Source organism: Neomonachus schauinslandi, chromosome 13 (assembly GCF_002201575.2).
Source record: "Neomonachus schauinslandi chromosome 13, ASM220157v2, whole genome shotgun sequence".
Lineage (NCBI taxonomy): Eukaryota > Metazoa > Chordata > Mammalia > Carnivora > Phocidae > Neomonachus > Neomonachus schauinslandi.
The window spans coordinates 28,199,412-28,206,297 of record NC_058415.1 but is presented as its reverse complement, the minus strand read 5'-3'; the positions used below and the strand labels follow the sequence as shown (position 1 = coordinate 28,206,297).

At 41.2% G+C, this 6,886-nt stretch overlaps 1 pseudogene; it reads left to right on the top strand.

Moving 5' to 3' along the window:
- The first annotated feature begins 929 nt into the window (after window positions 1–929).
- Window positions 930–1,853, top strand: LOC110569941 (annotated as a pseudogene).
- Window positions 1,854–6,886: the final 5,033 nt, after the last annotated feature.

The window sequence follows — 6,886 nt, the reverse complement described above, 5'->3', positions numbered from 1 at the left end:
CAGAGATAAACCACTTGCTTGCAAAAACTCTCAGGTACACGTTAAAACTTCATGCCCTATATCATCCTCAATCATCCGGGGCAAATGGAATGTAAAAATCTAGACATAAGAAGGACTGTAGGGAAATACCAAGAAATTAAGCATGAATGGCCAACGACATTGCCTCTGACCCTTATTAAGATCCAGAATACTCCAAGTAGGAGACATGGATCAACCCCTTTTGAAATAGTGTTTGGTCGTCAAAGCCTACTGGCATCTCTAAACCTTCCATTCACGGAGTAAGTGAAAAATGTGATGCTATGACTAACTCTAGACAAGGACTACCTCATCTACCTGAAGCACATCACCAACAGGTAAAAGAGGCATGGCCTCCACCAACTGATGAGGCTTGCCACACGTTTCAGCCAGAAGACCAAGTAGACATCAAGATCTTTGGAAAAAAGCATATGCTGTCACCTTCCTGGGAAGGACCTTATGAGGTGTTGCCATCAGAACAAAAGAGAAACCTGCCTGGATTCTTACAAGCCATGCCAAAATAGATTTTATTTAAGATTTTATTAAAGAATGAGTTTTAATACCAAAAGTATACTGATGCAAAATTAGAACTTAGGTTTTTTCTCTTTTTACAGACAAAAAATTTTCTTAGATTGTTGGTTTGCTTATTACAAAAAATTAAAAACAAAGTTTTTCCTTACATTTAATGTAAAGGCCAATGGCCTAGATATACAAACTTTTAATGCTTTGTCTTCATCAGATTATTCAAGAAACCTGAGTCTTAATATTAAAAGAGCTGAATTTTGTTCACAACTGTGTAACCTTCTGCATTTGCCTTTAAAATGTTTTATTGTTGGCCCTCCTCTCTCCAGGCGTCCCTGTGAGAGGAACATCATCTTTCAACCCTGCAAGCCCGTCCCTGATGCTCCGCCATGATGCCCAAGGAAGACAGCATGACCTGGAAGTTCAACTACTTCCTTAAGATCATCCAACTTTTGGATGATCATCCAAATGCTCCACTGTGGAGCCGACAACGTGGGTTCCAAGAAGACACAGCAGATCTGCATGTCCCTCCACGGGAAGGTTGTGGTGCTGAGGGCAAGAACGCCATGACGTTCAAGGCCATCTGAGGGCATCCAGAGAGAACAACCCAGCTCTCGAGAAACTAGTGCCTCATATCTGGGTGAATGTGGGCTTCGTGTTCACCAAGGAGGACCTCACTGAGATCAGGGACATGCTCTTGACCAATAAGGTGCCAGCTGCCGCCGATACCGGTGCCATAGTCCCAGTAAAGTCGCAATGCCAGCCCACCACACTTGTCTGGGGGCCTGAGAAGGGCCTCCTACTTCCAAACTTTAGACATCACCACTAGAATCTCCAGGGGCACCACTGAAATCCTGAGTAAGGTGCAGCTGATTAAGACCGGAGACAGAGTGGGAGCCAGCGAAGCCACACAGCTGAATAAGCTGAACATCTCCCCCTTGTCCTTCGGGCTGGTCGTCCAGCAGGTGTTGCACTACAGTGGCTTTACAACCCTGAAGGGCTTGACATCACAGAGGCAAATGCATTCTCGCTTCCCGGAGGGCATCTGCAGTGTTGCCCGAGGATGCCTTGCAGATAGGTTACCCGACTGTTGTATCAGTGCCCCATTCTACCATCAACAGATACAAGGAGGTCCTGGCGTCGTCTGTGGAGACTGATCACACCTTCCACTTGCTAAAAAGGTCAAGGCCTTCTTGGCTGATCCACCTGCATTCATGGCTACCGCTCCCGTGGCTGCCATGGCCACAGCCAAGGTGGAAGCAAAGGAAGATTCAGAAGAGTGGGACGAGGATATGGGATTTGGTCTCTTTGACTAATCACCAAAAAAGCAACCGATCCAGCCCACTTTATTTGTGAAACAGGGGAATAAAAACTTACTTTTCTTAAAAAAACCAAAACAACCTTTTATTTTCACTTCAGTTGAATAGATAAATATTGTTGCTTAATGATCTATGATCATATTTAATCAAATGTTCAAATATTTTGATTTTTTTAACACAAACTTTCCAAAATCTAATTCTAAAATGAAGTATTTGACCACAATGTAACTAAAATATTCCAGAGGATCTGTGCAACATTTTCAAGAGATTTGGTCGCTTTATAAAAAAAGGAAGATATTACACTAATAAGGCTTATTTGGCATGTTAAATTACATAGGAAGCAGTGTCAAATAAGTGATATTAAGCACTCTTAGATTATATTTATATAGAAATATGTTATTAAAATGAGTGTTCTAGAAGTTGTATGAAACTCCTAGAAATCTGATATGTCCTGATATATTACTACCTTGAAGTAGTAATCATAGTGTCATAGAAATAACCAATTTCTTTGTAAATTACATTGTAATGATCTCTCATCAGGTCTTTAAGCATGGCCGTTTTTAAGTCTTTTTAATTTACAGGCAGTTATAGGTTTACGCAGATGCTTTTACAAAGCTTTCTGCAAATGTGCTTCATCTACAGTGAGACTGATGGAAAGAACTCTTGAATATAGGTTTCTGATAAACTTAAGACCATAAAACTGAACTGGGTAAGAATTTCTGGAGCTACTGGGAGATTTGGATTCAAGCAAAACAAGAATTAATCATTTGGAACTCAATGAATGGAGGATGATTATAATTTTTATAAAATTTTTGTTTGAGACACTGTTGATTTATTAAATGCTTTTTTCCAGTATTAAAGAAGCTATTTTCTTTTAAGCTATAACTTACAGCAATTGGATAAAATATACCTTTGTGAAAAAACTGGAACATTTATCTTTTCCTCCCTACCTGGTCTGTCCAGAATTTTAAAACTTTCAGGGAGTATACTTATATTTTCATGACGATATGCTTATTTGCATAAATTTAATAAGAATCTGCTCTCCTTGTAACAGGACACAATTGGAAACACTGGTTATATTACCAAGGCTTTGACTGAAATGTCATATTCGAGAGGGGACATGCACAGACTCAGATAGGACTAGACTGCTCTAAGGAACTCAGGCAGACTTTATGGAGCCAATAAAGCCCCTTGGAAAAACAGCCCAAAACTTATATCTGAGTCTATAAGCAAGGCAGGCAGCTTTTATACACTGTAGACAAAGAGACAGAAATTCATGATGAATTAACAGGATAAAGAAAACCGATGTTTGGGAGCTTTAATTAGTAAGGAATCTTAGGAAACTTTTCTCTTAAGCTATGACTTACAGCAATTTGATAATCAGGCCAAGTTAAAAAAACAAAAACAGCAACAACAACTCGATTTCGCAAATAAATTAGTCTTAATTTGGCTGTCCTTGGTAAAAATGGGGGTGATTATAGAGAGAAAAATTATGTTTCAATAACACACCCTTGTGGATATTAGATTCTAACAGAGTTCGCTATAAACGGGACTAGATCCTAATTTCTTCTAGTTTCCTCCAAAGCCTGGCTACAATTCTCCAAACTGATGTTTTCCACTTTTTCCCACCCTTTTGACTTGGAATCATTGGATCATTAAATGTACCCTTTTTCCTGAAGCCCTGCAAATTGCATACGAACAACTTGATGGACACTTCAGAGAAATCACCACAACAGCTCATGTATAGACAGTCTTCGTGCCTGTTTCTCTCTGGGCCACTCAAAAAATCACCAGAGAGGGGCGCCTGGGTGGCTCAGATGGTTAAGCTCAGGTCATGATCTCCAGGTCCTGGGATCAAGTCCCATGTCCGTCTCCCAGCTCAGTGGGGAGTCAGCTTCTCCGTCTCCCTCTGCTTCTGTCTCTCCCCCTGCTTGTGCTCTCTCTGTCTCTCAAATAAATAAATAAATAAATAAATAAATAAATAAATAAATAAATAAATAAATCTTAAAAAGAAAATCACCAGGGACACTCAAATTACAAGCCAAGAAAATCTGTCAGACTGCCATTACCTACTCTTCCTCTGTCTAAAGATGCTTTAAGAGCAACATCTAGAAATTCTCTCGACTGGCTACCCTCAGAACTCAGAAACTGGTTTATAATTTGACCCAATCATTAACCACTATTTTGCTTTTATTGCCATAGGATTGACTCTTTTTTGTTTTTTAAAGACTTATTCATTTATTTTAGAGAGAGAGACAGAGACAGCAAACGGGGGGAGGGGCAGAGGGAGAGAGAGCATCTCAAGCAGACTCCCTGCTGAGCATGGAGACTGACATGGGGCTCCATTCTAGGACCCTGAGATCATGACCTGAGCCAAAACTGAGTAGGATGCTCGACTGACTGAGCCACCCAGGCGCCCCTGAATTGCCTCTTATTACCTATCATTTGAAACAGAGGCCTAACTGAGAACACACCTGATTCACCTCCTCCTGAAGTGAATTTGACTGAACTGACCCACTGTCAGAACTAAGAGACTGGTTCAAGGAGATGAAACAATCTATCAGCTCAACTTTGAATGTGTGAAACTCCCAGGAAAATTTCAGAGGAAGAAACTATACTGATCAAAGGCAGACCACCCAAAAATGTGGACCAAAAATCTAGGCTTACGTGGCTGGGTGACTAAACTAAACTTGCCAGCCGCCAGAGCCAAACCACAAGCCTCTTACATCAGCTATTTTGCAGCTTGTTCTGCTCTCACAGACTGACAGGATCACAGGAAAAATGGAGATGTAAGGACATTAACACCAGCAATGGCAAAGGTCATGGAACACTCCAGACTTTGAAAATCACAGGTTCCAACCTAACCTTGTCTATAAACCACGCTGGTCTTTTTATTTCATGTGGCAGCAAAAGCATAGAAAGGGGTCCCACCTGAATGGTCACGACCATATGGACTTGGATCCCTGACTCCTCTGGGACCAAGCACTGCACCCTAAATGCCCGCCAAATTACACTTGTTCATTGTGCCACACAAACATGCCTGTTGAAAAATCATAGAAAATCTGCTGATGTATCAGAATTCCAAGTTCTTTTCAGCATTAAGGATCTTATTCCCAAGTTTCAGAGATTGTGAATTAGAAAAGGCAATCCTAAAACTCTCTCTGGTAATGGAACAAGGTTCAGAACCACTATGCTAGCTTTGAGAATACTCCAGTCAGGAGGTAACAGCCTCTGCGGGAATCCGAATCTCCAAATCATCACGTCCTAGGGACAGGGTCTTCCCAGCAGGGGCGCTTGCCCAATCATCAGTGAAAAATGTTGCTTTTAGGTAAACCCCTGAGACACACAATATCTAACTTAAATCTGTTTTTTTAAAAAAGGACTAATATTTTCCAACAGATAAATGAAACACAGACATTTGATTGGGCTGGTCTATTTCGAGGGTTGTGGGACTGGTTCCATGAGGTGTGGGGAAATGTGTTCTTTTCTGTTTATTCATCCTCATGCCTTTTTTTTTCCCCCAAATGTTTTGAGTATAGCTGACACCCAATGTTACGTTAGTTTCAGGTGCACAACACAGTAATCTGCCAACCCTACACAGTAAGCTATGCTCACCACAGGGGTAGCTCTTGTCTGTCAGTCTCACGGTACGAGTATAATGGGCTTACAGCACCATTTGCGATATTCCCTATGCTGTGCCTTTTATTCCTGTGACTTATTCTCCATAACTGGAAGCCTGTACCCCTTTTATTCACCCTCATTCTAATCTATGCTCTCTTCACTGTTTGCAGATTTCTTACCACTCATTTACTAACGGGATTTCTCTCTCCACAGTCGCCAGCTCAGCTAGTAGTCTATAAAACTTCCAGGAGAGTTTTAGAGAAACTCTAAAACTGTGGGGTCCAGAGAGGACACCCCAAAATGTGCCACAATGGTACGTTGATTATCTAGAATTGAAGCTACTTGGGAAAGAGCTGGTGCGAGGACACCCAGACTGTCCTCTGTCCCCTGAAAGCAGGAAACGAGTCTCCCATATGAGAGGTACCCTCCCTGTACTACGAAGTAAAAACACATCCTTAGCAGCACAGATGGGACTTCAAAGCTCAGAAAGCCGTAGAAACAAACCTTGTGGCTTTTTTACTAATCTACAAACTCAGCCCAAATTCCACTTAGAATTCCTGCAATTTAAAGCTCTCACACATCTGTTTTCTCTATCCTGTCAATTTCTCACACATTATTGTCTTTGTTTAAAATTTATAACATCTGCCAAAACAAACAAAACAACTCTGCCTGCCTTGGTCATTTCTTTGGCCCTCTGTGCCTGCGTAATGAAACTTCGTGGATTTTTTTTCTCCCATTAATCTGTCTCATGTCAATTAAATTCTCAAACCAGTTGGAAGAATTTTAGAGGAAATAAGATGATTTCTTCCTCCCTACAAACCATTACATTTTTAACTATAAAGAAGTTTGTGTATTAAAAACAGAAAGGGGGTGCCTGGGTAGCTCAGTGGGTTAAGCATCTGAATTCAGCTCAGGTCATGATCTCAGGGCCCTGGGATGGAGCCGTGCATCAGGCTCCCTGCTCAGTGGGAGAGTCTGCTTTCTCTCTCTGCCCCTCCCCCCACTAATGCTCTCTCTCTCTCTCTCTCTCAAATAAATAAAATCTTAAGAAAACAGAAAGAATCACACCTCAGCATATGCAAGTAAATATTATTTATTATTTATTTTAAAAAATATTTTATTTATTTATTTGAGAGAGAAAGAAAGATTGGTGGGGAGGGGCAGAGGGAGAGAGAGAGAGAGAGAGAAGCAGACTCCCTGCAGAGCAGGAAGCCCAACATGGGGCTTGATCCCAAGACCCAGAGATCATGACCTGAGCCGAAAGCAGATGTTTGACTGAGCCACCCAGGCGCCCCATATTTTAAAAGGTGAAATTTCTGCAACCTTTTAAAACATGAAAATTCAAAAGTCATGAAGCAAGTGATTCACACAACACTGATTAGAGCAGGGAGTAAGGAAGTAGTGATGTC